At 44.1% G+C, this 20,626-nt stretch overlaps 1 pseudogene; it reads left to right on the forward strand.

Moving 5' to 3' along the window:
- The first annotated feature begins 207 nt into the window (after positions 1–207).
- Positions 208–8,325, forward strand: LOC134943997 (putative methyltransferase DDB_G0268948; annotated as a pseudogene).
- Positions 8,326–20,626: the final 12,301 nt, after the last annotated feature.

Consider the following 20,626-nt stretch of genomic DNA (forward strand, 5'->3'; position numbering starts at 1 on the left):
AAAGCAGCAATCGTTTTTTATCTTTTAAATGATTGCCGCTTTAAAAATATGGACAAACTCGCCAGACAAACTATTACATAAGCTTCTCAGAATTCAAATTATCTACCAGTGCTCAGAGCCTTTAATAATAATAACCTTGTTTTCTGCATACTGTATAGTGATTTTGTAATTCAAATTTTGACAACTATCAATGTTTGATCTGTACAGATGGATATTGAAGTGTTCAAAGATGAAGAATTCTCTAAAGTCTATCAGGAAAATATGTTTCCTCTTTCCAAAAAAGTGACAAACCTTATTATAGGCTTCTTGGAAGACAAGGTAAGTAATAATTAATGGAATTGTACTGCACATGATTAATGGAGAGAGTATTACTGTATGTAACAGTGGATTTTGCTTTTGGGCCTTTTTGCACATTTAATTTCTGTCTAACAGGTAATGATGAAACGATGTATTTAATATTTATCCTAAATAAAGATGAAATTATTCAAATACTGAAAGATCTTTCTTGCCAAGATATGGGATATATTATTGTAGATACTAAGTCAAAGATATCAAGTACCTCTGACCCCTACCTCGTGTTCCTACCCCACAATACTGTACATGGGGCCTAATTCAGACCTGATCGCTCCCTGGGCTTTTTTTTGCAGTCCTGCGTTCGCATAGTCGCCGCCCACCAGGGAGTGTATTTTAGCTGTGCAGGGGTGCGATCGCATGTGCAGCCGAGTGGTACAAAAAGAGTTTGTGCAATTTCTGAGTAGCCCAGGACTTACTCAGCCACTGCGATCACTTCAGCCTGTCCGGGACCGGAATTGACGTCAGACACCCTCCCTTCCAACGCGTGGACACGCCTGCGTTTTTCCAGACACTCCCAGAAAACGGTCAGTTGCCTTCCACAAATGCCTTCTTCCTGTCAATCAACTTGCGAATGGCCGTGCAAATGGATTCTTCGCTCAAACCCATCGCTGAGCGGCGATCCGCTTTGTACCCATGCAACGTACCTGCGCATTGCGGTGCATACGCATGCGCAGTTCTGACCTTTATGGCAGTGGTGAAAAAACGCTAGCGCGCTATCAGGTCTGAATTAGGCCCATTGTGTAGTGTTATTTTGTCAATGATAATTTTGACTAAAAGTATTGGTCGACTACAGAGTATGTCAGGACTAAAATAAGACTAAAATGAAAACTGAGATCCACTGACTAAATCTTAACTAAAACAAAGCAAAAAAAAAGTTGCACTCCCCCATTTTGAAGAACAGTGTCGGGTGCCATCCCCACTCGCTCCACAAGCATTGCATGCAGCATGTCAATCAAGCTGCAGCTGACGGGGCTGCAAGCAATATCAAAAGAACCTCAGCAATCGGATTTGTACAGTATGTAAACCTTTGGATTAATATACACACAAACACTCTTCAGGTGTCATTTTATTCCCTCCAAATGGCACCCAGTTGCCATTACAGCGGTGTGTAAATGCTGTCACCGGCCCTCAAACTCGCATCCCTCGTGGCCCCTTCTAGTACCAGAAGTGCACATTTGTTGCTTTCAGCCCTATGTGGCAGTGAATAAAAATCTGCCAGATGGCGTTAATATAAGTGGAGCATACAGATGCATCCTCATACATCTAGCCTCAATACGCCATGTACTGCGAGATGCCTTGTGTGAGTGAGCCCTCAGTTTCTGGGCAGCTATGCTAATGCCCTTTTTTGTTGAAAATGCGTCTTATTCACATTGCTATGCAAATAATACGCACAAGCAGACTCTGATTATTAAAATGATATGCGGCATGGCTATATTCTGTGGGCGACCATGCCTGTATCAGCATACGAAATGCTACATAGTGTGATCAGATTTCTGCATCAAAAGGGCACATCAGCAGCTGTAATTCATTGTCAACTTGTCGAGGTGTACGGTGATAACGTCATGTCGTGGAAACAGGTTTGGGTTTGGTGCATTGCCTGTGGTGGACATGCTTGGCTGGAGAGTTTGCTGCTCATCTTGAATGTCAGTCCTGTCGTTATCAAAGGCAGTCCACCAAATCCAAATCTGTTTCCATGACATGACATCACCGTACACCTCGACAAGTTGTTGATGAATTTCAGCTGCTGATGTGCTCTTTAGAGTGTGACCATTTTTCTGTCAGCCCCGCCATCTTACACCTGATGATGGTGTGAAGGTACGTATGGATTATTGCTTAGGCGGTGCTCACCAGTCCAGGTTCACCTTATGGAGGATGGGAACGCTGTAATCATGGCTGTAGGGAAAGAAAACGAGCCGTGAACCGCAAACTGTTCTTATGCTAAGCTGTGGAGGAGTGCCGTGGGCACTCACAGGTGGCTGCGGGTTTCACCGGTTAGGTGTAAATCATCACAGGCACAGGGCCTCAGCCACCCGACTTTCACCTATACAGCAGTCACCCGCTGAGGGGTAGCTGGACCTTGTGAGGCCGAGCAAGTTCCACTGAACTGGCACTTAGGAGACAGACACACACAGAGGAATTCTCACTCCTCGATTCTTGTCACTTTGCGGTGGTGTTCTACAACTCCTGTAGGTCAAAACACAACAGCCTATATCTCCTCTAACCTCAGACTACCCTATCTCTGTGGGGCCTAACTAACTGACTTTCCTGCGGCCCAAACTATAACAACACAAGGCTAGATAGACAGTATTTAGTATTTAACAAAAACTAGTCTTAGCTATCTATCAACAATTGTAAGACACAATGTAACAATAACAATCACAATACAATATAAGAACATGAAACAGAAGCATACAGTGACTTGAATAAGGCAATCGAGGTTAAGAATATTCCACAAACTATTATTTCTCTGACTTTGAGAGGTACCTGGGAGTGACCAGAGCCTAGGTTTTAGTCCCTATTTTTCTTTAGGTGTACACTATGTGGGCCTAGTGCCCCTAAATCTCCCCGGCTAACCACGGGCGGGCAGGAGTGAAATGATTTGGGCATAATGCCCACCCTGATAATCACAGGCGTAAACCCTAAATATTTGTCCTCAGGCCTAGTGCCCGCCTAACAGGGAGCCTATTAGGGTAGTCTGGGCCTATTGCCCATATAACTTATTTTATGCAGCTCAGACCTTTAGGCCTGCCTACTTGGGCCAATTATAAATGACTAGGGCCTAGCGCCCTCTACTGTGCACTCTTGCCTGGTGCCTGTGCTCACCTTATGGCCCTAGTGCCCACCTATTTGCTAGGGAGTGATCTTGGCCACTTATTCAATAGGGCACCAAACACTCCTAACCGGCACTCAGGCCTATTGCCTGTATTGTCCCTCAGGCCTAGTACCTGGCAACCCGGTGGTCCTGTGTGCCTTCCAGGATCGTTGGGAGAGGCTGCAGTGGCCAGATTCATTAGCTCTTTTTCACTGCATGCACTATAGCACTCTACGCCACTGGGTCTTCCTTCGCCGCTGCTGATTCTTCTCTCGCAGCTTCTGGGTCTTCTGCCACCACTGCCAAGTCTTATTCCGCCGCTGGGCTTCTTCCCTATTCAGGAGCTATTCCCTGCTCCCACTCCGGTGCTCGACTAAGCTCCACTGCTCCTGAGCGTCTAATATAAGATGCTGGGAGGGGGCTATGACGTGACGGATTCCCGTTAGCTTGCCACGACCGGGATAGGCTCTCCGTTGACAAAGGATTTGAATCCCTGATTGCTGAGTGAAGAAACTTGAATCCTCTTGTATTCAAGTTCCTACGTAGCTGCACCCCACTGCCGCTTCACTGCCCAGATGGACCCGTCACCTACCTCCACAGCCTCATGGAGGCAAGTAACCCCCACTGCTTCCTAGTTCACATTGGGACAGTATGACTGATATGAGGTGCAGCCTAATGGCCATGAGTGGAAGTAGTAGTCTACCTGCTCTGGCCTAGCAGGAAATTAGAATAAAAATAGAGAACATTTACACACATGAGAGGTCTTGTTACCTTACTTATTGAACCACCCTCGTATATATTCAATTATTTGCATTTCTCAAAAAGACCACTAGGAGTATTGTACATTAATATGATAAAAATAGGTTACTGTATTGTGATAATAAACTTGGAAATAGCATCAAAATATTGAGACAAGTGTAAACTTCATCAAATTAACATTTTCTCATCAGAAAGGACGACCCTTTGAACTGGCTGTAGACGCTGGCTGTGGTACAGGAAGATCAACCCGGCCTCTGGCAGAACATTTCTGCAAAGTGATTGGAATAGACATAAGTGAGAGTCAGATAAATGAAGCAAGAAGGTTTACACCACATGAGAACGTCACTTATCAGTGAGTATAAACTTCCTATTGGCTGATATGAGCCTACATTTCTACAACAGGAGAATAGAGGAAGCACTTACAGTATCTACAATAAAGGAAAATAGACATATTGGCTGGAAAAGGGTAAAGTTTATTTAATAATTTACTAAAAGAAGATAAAAGTATGATTGTGAAAAGAGAATGGCCCCACACAGAGGGGATAATTCAGACCTGATTGCTGCTGTGCTTGTTCGTATAGCAGCGATTAGGTCTGAAGAAGTGTGCATGCACTGGCGCTGCAGTGCGCCAGTGCATGGCAGACAGCTGATGGCTGTCTTAGCCCTGCGATCGCCTCTGCCTGATTGACAGGCAGAGGCAGTTGCTGGGCAGAAAAGGGCGGGCGGGCTGGCAGCTTTTGGCCACCATTTAGTGGGCGCGGTCCGGGCAACGCAGGCATGCCCGGGCCATTCGGGGGGGGGGGGGGGGGGCGCGGTGGCTTCATGACGTCAAATGCAGCCGCTGCAACCCGGGCTGTGCCGAGTAGCTCCCTGCCAGCGCTGGCTGGGAGCTACTCCTACAGTACAAAGACATTGCGCTGTGCAAAGCTTTTGTACTTGTACGACGGGGTAGGGGCCTGACATGCGGGGCGGACAAGCCCTGTGCTGGGCGTCCCCCCACATGTCAGGGAAGCTGATCGTAGATGTGCTAAATTTAGCACATCTATGATCAGGTCTGAATCACCCCCAGAAGTGTGTAGTATCACCATCTTTCTCAAATAATACAGTAACAGGTGTACAGTAGATCAGGGTGCTAACTGCCAGCCCATCACCAATAAAACCTGACTTAGATGGAGCTAACTGCCAGGCCATCACCAATAACACCTGACTTAGATGGAGCTAACTGCCAGGCCATCACCAATAACACCTGGCTTAGATGGGGCTAACTGCCAGCCCATCACCAATAACACCTGACTTAGATGGAGCTAACTGCCAGCAGATCACCAATAACACCTGACTTAGATGGAGCTAACTGCCAGCAGATCACCAACAACACCTGACTTAGATGGTGCTAACTGCCAGCCCATCACCAATAACACCTAGCCTAGATGGGGCTAACTGCCAACCCATCACCAATAACACCTGGCTTAGATGAGGCTAACTGCCAGCCCATTAAGAACATCACAAGGCTTATACAGTATAGTGGACAACTGCCTGCCCATCACCATCAATTTGAGGCTTGGATGGGGACCAACTCCAGCCCATTACCAGCAACTCACAATATCTAAGCTCCCCTGCCAATGATACACAAAAAGATCCACTGGGACTGGTGGTATCGCTGACAACAGTATGATAAAATCAGCACCTTAAGATCTACAGCGTGACCAAAAAATCCACCCTTTAACTGTAATAGGACTCACAAATCAGATCATAAAAACGGGGCACTCCTTACATTATTAACCCGTGCTCCTAAATGTATTGTGACAGTCTAGTAGGTTAAATTGCATTGGGCATATAAAATGCTTTCTGTCTTCCATATTGCATTAAATAAGAAAAAAGCTAATCCCACAGGTGCTAACGTAATCCACAATAAAGCAGTTGTCAAATGTAGATGATTGTGTAATTGCAACAATGGCAGCAATTAATAGGTTTTTAATTAAACAGATGTAATGTGATATACGAAGTCTCTTTCTCTCTCTCTCTCTCTCTCTCTATATATATATATATATATATATATATATATATATATAATATGGGTGCATATAAGGAGAGAAAAGAAAGAGATTCAAGATAAAACATACACATGTAACTATAAATCCCTCCAAAAAAATATTTGGCATGTCTTCAATGTGATGAAAATTAGTTGACATCACCATGAACATCTAACATCACCTCTGCGCCATGAGACAGAAGCCAGAAAATATCTGTAGTAATGTGTGTACTACGATTGGCCATTTACAGCTTCTCTTTACAGGGTCTCCTCAGTTGAGAAGATGCCTCTGTGGATCTAGTTAATGCAGATACTGCTGCTCATTGGTTCCCCACAGACCAATTCATTCTAGAAGTAACTCGTGTACTAAAGAACAGAGGCTGTCTGGCATTGCATTGTCTGTATCTCAAATTTACCATACAATATAAGAATTGTTCAGAGACATTAACAAACATTTTTAATGAGGTAAGAGTAGATTTTTTAAGAATATATTTTGTATGAATGAACATGACATTGTGTCTTCTCAAGATGTAATACTAATGGCACAGCACTCATTTTTATAGTAGAAACCTTGTCATGGTAGAACAATCAAGACAAGTAATTTTAACCATGAAAATGTTGCATTTAATTGATGACCATCATCCTATAAAAAATATATAGAAAATTAAATCCAAATAATGAATTATATAATAAAACAAAAAGAAAGAGAGAAACAGATGTTTATTTGAGCCCTGTTTTCCATTTTCACAACAAAACAAAATTCTACTATAGTAGAAAATGAAATATATTTTGAGCACCATTTTGGATATGTCAGTGTCACAATGTAATTCTGAAAAGAGATACAAAGTACAGTAAAAGCAGCTATAACGTATCATGGAGATTTATCAAACCTTCCAAAAAAGCAAAAGTTGAGGTGTAAGCAGCTTTAATCAATGTGATATGTGCTTGAATACACATATAAAACGTGAATTATAAAATGTAGAAAAGGACGCCTCCTAGTGTCTTAAATAGATAGTGTAAACCCAATATTAATAAATGGACACTACTTATCTGATACAGTCTTTCTTCAGTCATATGACCAATATGAATATGACATAGAAAAGATGAAACGAATATAACATAGCGCGTACAGTATTTATACCATTGTTGTTCATAAAATGAGTTGTATACAAAAAACCTTCTAAGGACAAACTTGTCCTAAAATTTATAACCCACAGCCAGGGATATTAAAGGTTTTTTTCACACAGTTTTAATACAACAAATAAATACAAATGGTAAAAATGCAAACATACATGATAAAAAATAATTTAAACTTATCTGTCCACATAAAAGTTTGGATACATCCTTTCTCCCATATATTTAGAAAATGGTAAAAATGCAAATGTACAACATACATTTTTTTTAAGGCTTATCTGTACATATAGAGGTTCAGCAGTACCAACACGTTTCGTCAGCAGTCAGACTTCATCATGATGTATTTTTACCATTTGTATTTATTTGTTATATAAAAACTGTGTGAAAAACCAAATTGATCATATGACGAAAAAAGAATGTATCAGATAAGTAGTATCCATTTATTAATATTGGGTTTACACTATATATTTAAGACACTAGGAGGCACCCTTTCCTTCAATTTCTAATATATATATATATATATATATATATATATATTCAACGGATCCTGGCAAGCAGCGGCACTCAAGGACTGACTCAAGCGTAATAAACGGTGAACAGAGTTTTAATCCATTTCACAAAACAAAATACATCCAACGTTTCGGGGCGCGAACACCCCTTCTTCAAGGACAACAAGTGAGAAGTGAAGTAGTGAGAAAAATAATTACCTTTATGTGAGATGAAAACCCGCCTGCGGGCCGTGCGGCAATCAATCAGGGGAAGACGCTACCACGCTTCCCTGTGTGCATTAGAGTGACGTCATCAACCAGTGCCGGTCACATGGTCCGACGTCGTGACGTGGAACGTCCGTGTAACCTGGCAACCACTTACAGCGACGCTGACCTCCCGGGCAGCTGTTTCCGTAACCAAGGCAACCCAGAGTATTGCGGGTAATCCAGTCACGGCGGTACCATTGTCGGCACTGTGAACATAAAAACAGTGAAGTGACTTTGAAATTTAAAAAGATTAAAGTGCAAAGCAGCATAAGTTTATGTTAAATGTATAGACGAACTACTAAATGATTCAGATGTACAATTGTATTCACAAGACCTGCAAACCTGGAAACAGCACCGCATTATGCACAAACATTATACCTATATTTGTAATTATACAGCAACCTGGTGTCCCACAGGTGGTGTCTGTAACTGACAGACTACCCGCTGAGGTGCCAACTTGCTCTGTAAATCATTTTATATAAGGCATGATAATAATAAATGTATATAATATAAATAATGTGTATAACTACAAAGGGCAACATGAAGCAGCATTTTCAAAAAGCACTCCATTGTATTTTATCATTTAGTCCTTTTGGCTTGATGGTAGCCAAGTAATACATCCATCTGGCCTCCATTCTTAACAAGTCCCCCGCTCTGTCACCACCCCTTAGGCTCTTTGTGCAGTGGTCAATGATCTGGAACCTCAGATCCCCCATTGTATGACCATGTTCAGCGTAGTGGCGGGCTACTGGTTGCTCAGACGTTTTGCCCGCTAGTGCAGATTTGACAGCTGATCTATGTAGAGCAAGACGTTCGCGGGCACTGCGAATAGTCTTGCCCACATATTGTAAATTACAGGGGCACGTGATCAGATATATCACAAAAGTGCTCGTGCAGGTAAGTACATGTCTGATACTGTATGATCTACCGGTTACACTAGAAGTGAATGTGGGCCCAGTAGTCATAAACCTACATGTTTCGCACCCCAAACATTTGTAACATCCTGAGGGTCTGGATAAAAACGTGGTGGACGTGGGGATACCAAATCCTGTGATGTCTGTGTGCACAATTTGATCTTTGATGCTCCTGCCCCTGGTGTGGCACACCATGGGTCTTTTCTTGTGTAACGAGGGTAAAGCTTTATCAGTGGCTATGATGAGCTTGCCAGGTTACACGGACGTTCCACGTCACGACGTCGGACCATGTGACCGGCACTGGTTGATGACGTCACTCTAATGCACACAGGGAAGCGTGGTAGCGTCTTCCCCTGATTGATTGCCGCACGGCCCGCAGGCGGGTTTTCATCTCACATAAAGGTAATTATTTTTCTCACTACTTCACTTCTCACTTGTTGTCCTTGAAGAAGGGGTGTTCGCGCCCCGAAACGTTGGATGTATTTTGTTTTGTGAAATGGATTAAAACTCTGTTCACCGTTTATTACGCTTGAGTCAGTCCTTGAGTGCCGCTGCTTGCCAGGATCCGTTGAATATACCATTATTACCAGAAGGCACCAGGGCATTAAATCCAAGGAAGGGTGAGTGCCGATCCGACTCTATATATGCACGGGACTTTGAGGTAATTACCGCATCGACCACAAGGGACAAGGCACCCCCCATTGTTCTATCGCAGAACTTATATTTCTTTGATGACTAAGACTGATACTACATAGTAACTTTTTATGGAAGGATGAAAGTGTGATGGCAATCACAGCACGGATCCCTGCACTTTCCTAAGCACTTATCTCACTTGCACATATTTTGCACAGCAGCTCTAAGCACTTTTTACCTGGATACTGCCAAGCACTGACACTTTTTTCTAACGGCACTTTAGTCTCAGGATCATAGCACTCGTGACTTTGTACATATCTGGTTCAACTCAGTGTTCCTTCTTTGTTCTACATTATGGCGCATGAACAACCCCCGGGATACGGAGGTTTACCGACCAATTTAACGGACACTTACAGCTTTACCGATGCAGACGCAGACAGATTGAGATTTACAGAAGATCTTACTGAAGCAGATGACCAGTTAAGCATGGAGGATATTTTTCATCAATTAGTTAAATTGAAGAGGCGTGAGCTGGATTTCCTAATGCATGGCATTTCTTTGTCTAACTATCATAGGGATAAGATGGTACCGCGGGGCTTTCGCATCCGTAATGTACCTACTATAGGACGTTTTAATTCTGAGTTCTGTAGTCGTTGGGTAGGCATTTTGAACAAATGCAGTATGGATCTAATGTTGTTGGTTGTGGAGGAGGCCGGCCGGGAACTTAAGGTCACCCGTGAAAAAATCATGCAGTTCGAGTCTACTCACAAGGATGCATTAAAAATGGACTCCAACCAAAACATGATCCAAAAACTACAAATGCAGGTCAACAAATACAAGGCTGAGCTTATAAAATTTAAACGGGGGAAACAACTAACCGTTAAAGAAGATTACGAAACCAACAGGGTTTATCGCTGGCTCTCTGGAGGTGACCCAGGTAATCACAGGCCCTACAACTTTAGGTCCAAACACAGTTGGCGCAAACGTCGCGAAGATCGACATAAGGATCTTATAACCTCCAACAGTGATAGCGAGTTTGCCATGGGCGATTCAGAAGGGCCACCCGACGCATCAAGTGTCCCTTTAGGGACCCCCCCTGCCACCGCGGCAGGCACAAGAGCAAGAGGACGCCCACCCGCAGGGGCCAACAAAACACAAGGATCCAAAAATGCGTCTACAACAGCGAAAAAGAAAGCCTAATTTATAACCTGTCGGACCGACAGCTCAGCAATGTGGAAATTAAACTACTTAACAACGGTTTATCCTTTGTGCCGACCAACAAATTTGACGAATTAGGATGGCAAATCGAATTACATAAGTTTGCTCGCAAGCTTCGACTACAAGAATTTTTCCAACAGCACACCTCTTCATCTAACCCGGATCCCCATCAAGCATACATCAGTTCCATGCGCAAATCTCAATTTGACCCTGCGTCGACCAATGCATCTATCAAGTCTTTTATCAGACTGGTAGATGATTCGGTAATTAGATATACAGCCACACCACCTGTGGCACACTACAATTTATCCAGATCCGAGTTTAGAGCCATGAAACAACTGGGTTCCTGCAGGGACATAGTCATCCGCCCCGCGGACAAAGGGGGCGGGATTGTCATAATGAATTTGGCAGACTATAAGTCTGAAATATACAGACAACTTTCAGACCAAACGGTTTATCAAGAAATAGCCCAAGATCCCACCAGGATTTTCAAGCAGGAGATCGACAGTATCTTGGATACAGCAGAAGAGACGGGTAAGATCTCCAAGAATTTATGCATGGCTCTTAAACAAGAATTTCCTGTGATACCGGTATTGTTTACAGTGCCAAAAATACACAAGGACACAAAAAAGCCTCCAGGTAGGCCTATTATTTCTGCACATAAATCACTTTTTCAACCTATTTCAATTTTTTTAGACAGTATATTACAACCATTAATTGGCCAACAACCCAGAATCATCAAGGACACCACCATGTTTTTGAACCATTCGATGGCGCTACCGGATATTCCAGCTGACACTTTAATTTGTACCATTGACATCTGTAGTCTTTATACTAGCATACCCCAGTCTGCAGGCCTTAGGGCCATGAAGGAATTTTTACTACATGCAGGCATGGATGCACTGGACCGGGACTTATTTCTTACTTTGTTAGAAATGACCCTCACAAGGAACTATTTTTTGTTTGACGGTAAATTCTACCGCCAAACCAGTGGGTGTGCGATGGGCAGCAATGTGTCGCCGTCCTTTGCCAATACCTTTATGCTGCAGGAGGAACAATCTATATTTTTTAATGATTTAAATATTTCCCAGCACATTTTTTACTACTCAAGGTATATAGATGACATATTTATTTTATGGACTGGCGGCCAATTTAGGTTTGACGCATTAATTGCCCACATCAATGAAAGGGATTCCCCCATTAAAGTCACAGCAGCCAGTGACTACGTCACATTGAATTATCTAGACGTGAGGGTCTCCATCGACAACAACAGCTTACTAACAGAAGTATTTTATAAGCCCACTGACAGGAACACATTACTTAGGTATAATAGCCACCACCCTGGTGCTTTAAAGAAAGGGTTACCTAAATCCCAACTCATCAGGGCGGCAAGGATCACCAATGATCCCTCCAAATTGGATGGTGCATTAACTAAAGTATCTACACGGTTCATTGAAAGAGGGTATGAGCGCAAGATGCTTCAGGCATACCAACAGGAAGTTAAAAACCTACGCAGAGAGGACTTACTGGTCCAAAAAACCAAGGAAGACTCACAGCTGATGCCATTTGTCACCAGGTACAATAGTGCCAGCCCTGTAGTGCCTAGGGCCTTACGAGGACTGTGGCCCATCATAGCCACTGATAAAGCTTTACCCTCGTTACACAAGAAAAGACCCATGGTGTGCCACACCAGGGGCAGGAGCATCAAAGATCAAATTGTGCACACAGACATCACAGGATTTGGTATCCCCACGTCCACCACGTTTTTATCCAGACCCTCAGGATGTTACAAATGTTTGGGGTGCGAAACATGTAGGTTTATGACTACTGGGCCCACATTCACTTCTAGTGTAACCGGTAGATCATACAGTATCAGACATGTACTTACCTGCACGAGCACTTTTGTGATATATCTGATCACGTGCCCCTGTAATTTACAATATGTGGGCAAGACTATTCGCAGTGCCCGCGAACGTCTTGCTCTACATAGATCAGCTGTCAAATCTGCACTAGCGGGCAAAACGTCTGAGCAACCAGTAGCCCGCCACTACGCTGAACATGGTCATACAATGGGGGATCTGAGGTTCCAGATCATTGACCACTGCACAAAGAGCCTAAGGGGTGGTGACAGAGCAGGGGACTTGTTAAGAATGGAGGCCAGATGGATGTATTACTTGGCTACCATCAAGCCAAAAGGACTAAATGATAAAATACAATGGAGTGTTTTTTGAAAATGCTGCTTCATGTTGCCCTTTGTAGTTATACACATTATTTATATTATATACATTTATTATTATCATGCCTTATATAAAATGATTTACAGAGCAAGTTGGCACCTCAGCGGGTAGTCTGTCAGTTACAGACACCACCTGTGGGACACCAGGTTGCTGTATAATTACAAATATAGGTATAATGTTTGTGCATAATGCGGTACTGTTTCCAGGTTTGCAGGTCTTGTGAATACAATTGTACATCTGAATCATTTAGTAGTTCGTCTATACATTTAACATAAACTTATGCTGCTTTGCACTTTAATCTTTTTAAATTTCAAAGTCACTTCACTGTTTTTATGTTCACAGTGCCGACAATGGTACCGCCGTGACTGGATTACCCGCAATACTCTGGGTTGCCTTGGTTACGGAAACAGCTGCCCGGGAGGTCAGCGTCGCTGTAAGTGGTTGCCAGGTTACACGGACGTTCCACGTCACGACGTCGGACCATGTGACCGGCACTGGTTGATGACGTCACTCTAATGCACACAGGGAAGCGTGGTAGCGTCTTCCCCTGATTGATTGCCGCACGGCCCGCAGGCGGGTTTTCATCTCACATAAAGGTAATTATTTTTCTCACTACTTCACTTCTCACTTGTTGTCCTTGAAGAAGGGGTGTTCGCGCCCCGAAACGTTGGATGTATTTTGTTTTGTGAAATGGATTAAAACTCTGTTCACCGTTTATTACGCTTGAGTCAGTCCTTGAGTGCCGCTGCTTGCCAGGATCCGTTGAATATACCATTATTACCAGAAGGCACCAGGGCATTAAATCCAAGGAAGGGTGAGTGCCGATCCGACTCTATATATATATATATATATATGTATATATATATATATATATATATATATGACATCGGATAGGCACTCACCCTTCCCTGTAAATGGAGCCCCGGTGCCTTCTGGAAACCGTTGTACATACAGCAAATCCTAGCATGCAGCGGCACTCAGGGACAGACTCATGGATATTCAAAGCAAACAGTGCAAAAAAGACCATCCAACGTTTCGGGGTGCTAACACCCCTTTGTCAAGGTGAACAAGTAAGAAGTGTGTAGTAAAACAAAGTGATTACCTTTATAGGTGAAGAAGTCCCGCCGGCAGGGAGGTACAGCAATCTATCAGGGGAAGACGTGAACTTCCTTCCCAGCTAGTGAGTGAGTGACGTAATGTGCGAGCGTTGGTCACATGATCCGGCGTCGCGCCGTTGGACATGCCGGTTCCCCTGGCAACTTTCCGCATACATGCTGGACTGTCAGGCAGCTGCTGTTGTAGTTATGGAAACGAGGGCCCCCCCGGGCAATCCGGACGTGGCGGTCATAGTCCAGCGCTGTAAAAACATATAGCCCATGTGTAATCGTGTGCCCTTCCATGGAGTCAGTTACATGCATATGAGCATACCTTTGTGCCTTGTTTATTTTATTTATATGTTTTAGCAACCCCCTGTGAGCCCCCAGAGCAGCCCCAGATTGGGTAAGTTGAGTTCAGGTGGGTTTAGTACAGTACTAAGCAGGACCGTGCAATGAATTTTTTGTTATTCAGCCCCTGCTCTAGTGGCTAAGTTGAGTTTGGTTGGGTTTGGTACAGTACTAAGCAGGACTGTGCAGTGAATTTTTTTGTTATTCAGCCCCTGCCCTAGTGGAGCTTACCACTCTACAGTCCAAACTCATTTCATAATACATTAGGACTGTAAGAGGAAGCAATGCTAACCTCTGTGCCACCAGCATGCCTCAGCCTAGCAATCCAGACAGCTTCCTGGCTGTAAGCCACCATGAGACTCCATACTGGGCCCTTACTCAGTAACTGTGTATCACAGGAGCTCCTGGCCCATCTAGTTCTGCAGTGCAATGCAAAGCTTAGATTTCATTTTGCAATGCCAGATCACTGAAACTCTGTTCTTCTAACACCGCAAGGTCTTGCGATAACCATACAAAGCCCTTACATTGTGCAATTATTAAGGTGAAAACATTTACAAAATAAAGGAAAAGAACCCTGTACAACAAATGGGCATCTTCTCAATACTCCAAAAATGTGGAACATTAATAAATCAAAATTAAAGTTGACTAATTGGAGCCATTAATTTGAATCCCTAACATGACATAATTGAGAATAACCTCTCTCTAATGCTGGGTACACAGAGCACACGACATATAGACAAAGATGTGTTTAGAAAATCTAGTTTTCTCTTGGCAGTGGCTAGAGAAAATGAAGTACGAGATGTTGCCATGTCACGTTCCGCTGGATTATGATTCTATCTCTTCTGATTGACTTTGGCCACAAATGTGGTCTCTCCCCATTTTATACTCAGAGTTGTATGTTTTTGTGGAAAACTTGGCATTTCGATTTCTACCTCTATGGCTATATGTTTTCACAATTCTTGTTGTGATGTTAAAGCTTGTTTCATATTCTGCTCTAGGCTTTAGTTTATACTTTAAACCTAGGATCAAGTACAGCAGCACCCCTAGAATTATACAGTAGCACTTCTGGACTTATACAGCAGATAGGCAGCACCCCTGGACTTATACAGCATAGGCAGCACCCCTGGAGAATTACACAGCACAGCAGACAGGCAGCAGCACCCCTGGACATAAACAGCAGTGGGGCAGCACCACTAGACTGATAAGGCAGAGGGATTGCACCCCTGTACAGCACCCCTGTACCTTTGGTCTTACTCCAGGACTATGTACTGCATCTTTCAGTTGACTTCTACCATTCTCACAATTGTCCAGATTGAACTCCTGTACATCTTCAACCAGCTAACTACTTAGTTAAATAGCACAGCAGACAGGCAGCAGCACCCCTGTACTAAATGGCAGAGGGACAGCACCCCTGGACTTATAGGGCAGAGAGGCAGCATCTCATACAGGGCAGCACCCCTGGAATGATATGGCAGACAAAAAAGACGTGCTAGATGTAATTGTCATTGGGTCCTCCCACTCACCCTAAAGTTGTATAAACAGAGTATGCACACTTTAACAAACCAATCATTTCAGTGACAGGGTGTTCCACATGACTGTGGCTGAAATGATTGGTTTGTTTGGGCCCCCACCAAAAAAGAAGCAATTAATCTCTCCTTGCACAAACTGCCTCTAAAGAGGCAAGATGTCGTCCTCATCCTCCGATTCCTCACCCTTTTCAGTATTTACATCCTCCTCCTCACAGAGTATTAATTCGTCCCCGCTGGAATCCACCATCACAGGTCCCTGTGTACTTTCGGGAGGCAATTGATGGTAAAGGTCTTCCTGGAGGAATTTATAATTTATTTTGGTGAACATTATCTTCTCCACATTTTGTGGAAGTAACCTTCTATGCCAATCGCTGACAAGATTACCAGCTGCACTAAACACTTTCAGAATACACACTGGAAGGGGGGCAACTTAGGTAAAATAAAACCAGTTTGTGCAACATCTTCCAAATTACCTCTTTTTCCTGCCAGTATACATGGGGACTGTCTGACATGCCTGCTTGGATTCTGTCACCAATATATCCTCCAACGTTCTTTCAACGGTGACAGCATCATATGCAGTGACAGTAGACATGTCAGTAATCGTTGGCAGGTCCTTCAGTCTGGACCAGATGTCAAAACTTGCTTCTGACTGCCATGCATCACCGCCAGTGGGTCGGCTAGGAAATTTTAGTTTTTTCCTTGCAACCCCAGTTGCAGGAGAAAATAAAGAAGGCGCTGTTGACGTGTCAAGTTCTGCATGAGCTGACAATTTTCTCACCAGCAAGTAATAGCACCTCTGCAGTCTTGTGTCCGCCGGAAAGAAAGATGCAATGTAGGCTTTAAACCTAGGACCGAGCACGGTGGCCAAAATGTAGTGATCCACAAGTCCCACATACTTAGCAGATATGCTCCATTTTAGCTCCTCCTTCAATTTCTCCAGCTGCTTCTGCAAAAGCCTGATGAGGAGAATGACCTAACTCAAGCTAGCAGTGTCTGAACTGACTTCACATGTGGCAAGTTCAAGGGGTTGGAGAACCTTGCACAAGACAGAAATAATACTCCACTGTGCTTGAATCAGGTACATTCCCCCTCATTTGCCTATGTCATAGGTGGATGTATAAACTTAAATTACCTTTTGCTGCTCCTCCATCCTCTGAGGCATATAGAGGTTTGAATGCCACCTTGTCACTACCTCTTGCTTCAGGTGATGGCAGTGAAGGTTCAAGAGTGTTTGCTGGTGCTCCATCTTCTGTACGCAGTCGCTGAATGTCAAAAGTGGCCCGCAATTTTTTTGGCCACCGACAGCATCTCCTGCACACCCCTGTCATTTTTCTAAAAAACCTGCACCACCAAATTAATTGTGTGAGCAAAACATGGCACATGCTGGAATTTGCCAGATGTAATTCTCTCACAATATTGGTGGCATTGTCAGATATCACAAATCCCCAGGAGAGTCTAAATGGAGTAAGCCATTGTGCGATGATGTCCCTCAGTTTCGCTAAGAGGTTCTCAGCGGTGTGCCTCATACGGAAACTGGTGATATGCAGCGTAGCCTGCCTGGTGCCAATGCTTTTGTTGCTGCAGAAGGCATTACATCTACCCAGTGGATTGTCACAATCATGTAGTCCTTCATTTTCCCTGCTCCACTTTTCCGGATGTCCATGGTTAAGTGCACATTGGGTACAACTGTATATTCAGGACACTGAGGACACTTTTTTCATGTCCTTGTACAGTCTGGGAATCACTTGCCTAGTGAAGTGGAATCTAGACGGTATTTGGTACAGGGGACACAGTATGTCCATCAATTGGCGGATACCGGATGCACGTCTAACACCAGCATAGTTGTTATGGCCTCATCATCCTCGCAAAGGACTGTTGAACAGTCACTTGCTTTGTTACAGTAGTACAAGTGGTTTTCCTGCTCCCCTTTTGAGATAAAGATCAACTCCCAGCAGAAACATCATCAGCAGCAGTAGAAGGCAAAGCACTCAAGGATCCTCTGGAGGAATCCCAGATAAGACAGGAGTCAGTTATGCCTAGGACATGGCCTACAGGACTACCTCCAATCCTGATTGAGGAGGAAATTGACAATGAGGGTGTTGGTGGTGTGGATTGCAGGTGCTTGGATACAACAAAGGAAAGGGAGATAGGTGTCACTGTACTGGTACTGGTCTCACTCCTAGCCAAAGTTTCTGAACTTTACAATGACTTTTAATAAATGCACTGCAAGTGACGTACAGTATAACGGAGGATGTTCCTAGGTGGTTAACGTCCTTACCCCTACTTATTATAGATTGACAACACATGGTTTGACACCGAAGAGATGTATTTTTTTGTATTTTTCCCTGGAATGACAATGGGCTTTTTCATCCCATGGCCAACAACTGTCTGCACTGGTGCCTTATTCAAACAAACCACATAACCATCATAATCCTCATCGTCAACGTCCTCCTCAGCGCCAGCTGCACCAATATCTTCCTCATCCTGGTGTACTTCTACAGTGACATCCTCAATATCAATATCAGCAACTGGACTGGCCGTGCTCCCCATAGCACTTGCAGAGGGCATGAAAATGGTGGTAGGGACCTCCTCTTCCCATCCAGTCTTGGTAAGGTCAGGCCTAGACATCACAACCATGGACACACTTGGACTCTCCTTGGGGATTTGTGATATCTCAGAATGCACAGTTGTTTTTTCCTGTGATGTAACAAGCTTTATTTTTTTACTTTTTTGAGAGAGAGGAGGGCTTCCATCTTCATGAGAAGCTGAACTGCCAGTCATGAACATAGGCCAAGGCCTTAACCTTTCCTTGCCACTTCGGGTCGTGAATGGCATATTGCCAATTTTACGTTTGTCATTATTTTATTTTGGTTATTAATTTTTGCATCTTGAAATTAAATGCCCTCTTACATTGTCAATGTCATGACTAGTGGCAGCATCTTTAGCACTAGTACTAGAAGTTGTTCCTGGTCTTTCACTATTTCTTCCTCCAAATGTTTGTTCTCCATTTCACATGACAGAACCTTTTTATTTTTAAAGCACACAGGACAGTGCCCCATACAGCACAGGGCAGCACCACAGGACAGCACAGGACTGCAGCACCCCTGTACAGCATGCCTGTAAAGCACAGGACAGCATCCCTGTACAGCACTCCTGACAGAACAGGAAAGTGCACTTTTATTTTTACAGAACATAGGACAGCGCCCTTTTTATTTTTACAGCACACAGGAGAGCACCCCTAACAGCACAGTACAGCACCCCTAATAGCATAGGACAGCACCCCAGGACATCACAGTACAGCAGCACCCCGTACAGCACCACAGTAAAGCAAAGGACAGCACCCCTTTACAGCACCCCTAACAGCACAGGACAGCGCCGCTTTATTTTTACAGCATACAGGACAGCACCCCTTTATTTTTACAGCACACAAGACAGTGCCCCTTTATATTTACAGCACACAAGACAGCACCCACTTGACTTGTTACAACACACAGAACAGCACCACAGTGCCCCTTTATTTTTAAAGCACACAGGACAGCGTCCCTAACAGTACAGGAAAGAACCCCAGGTCAGCACCTTTGTACAGCACCACAAACAGCACAGGACAGCACAGCACAGGACAGCACAGGACAGCACAGGACAGCACCCCAGGACAGCACAGGACTGCAGCACCCCTGTACAGCACCTGACAGCACTCCTGTAAAGCAACCCTAACAGCACAGAACAGTGCCCCTTTATTTTTACAGCACACAAGGTGGCACCCCTTTATTTTGCAGCACACAGGACAGCGTTCCTTTATTTTTACAGAACACAGAACAGTGCTACAGCGCCCCTTCATTATTAAACCACACAGGACAGCACCCCTAACAGCACAGGACAGCATCCCAAAAGAGCACCCATGTACAGCACCCCAAACAGCACAGGACAGCACCCCAGGAGAGTACAGGACGGCAGCACCCCTGTACAGCATCCCTAAAAGTACAGGACAGTGCCCCTTTATTTTTACAGCACAGAAGACTGCGCCCATTTATTTTTACAGCACACAGGACAGTGCCCCTTTATTTTTACAGTACACAGGACAGTGCCCCTTTATTTTTAAAGCATACAGCACAGCATCCATTTATTTTGCAGCACACAGGACAGCACCACAGCTGCCTTTTATTTTTACAGTATACAGGACAGCGCCCCTAACAGCGTAGGACAGAAACCCAGGACAGCAACCCTCTACAGCACCCATAATAGCACAAGACAGAACCCCAGGACATCACAGGACATCACAGGACTACAGCACCCCTTTATTTTTACAGCACACAGAACAGCGCCCCTATATTTTTACAGCACACAGGACAGTGCCACAACGTCCCTTTATTTTTACAGCACACCGGATAGAGCCCCTACCAGCACAGGACAGCACCCCTAACAGCACAGGTTCAGCACCCCTGTACAGCACCCCAAACAGCACAGGACAGCATCGCAGGATAGCACAGCACTGCAGCACCCCTGTACAGCACAGGACAGCATTCCTAACAGCACAGGACTGCACCCTTTATTTTTACAGCACAGTAGACAGCACACTTTATTTTTACAGCAAACATGACAGTGCCTCTTTATTTTTACAGCACACAGGAAAGCACCACAGTGCCCCTTTATTTTTACTGCACACAAGACAGAGCACCTTTATTTTTACAGCACGCAGGATAGGGCCACAGTCTCCCTTTATTTTTACACCACACAGAATAGCGCCCCTAACAGCACAGGACAGCACCGCAGGATAGCACAGCACTGCAGCACCGCTGTACAGCACAGG

This window comes from Pseudophryne corroboree, chromosome 7 (genome assembly GCF_028390025.1).
Source record: "Pseudophryne corroboree isolate aPseCor3 chromosome 7, aPseCor3.hap2, whole genome shotgun sequence".
In the NCBI taxonomy this organism is placed as follows: domain Eukaryota; kingdom Metazoa; phylum Chordata; class Amphibia; order Anura; family Myobatrachidae; genus Pseudophryne; species Pseudophryne corroboree.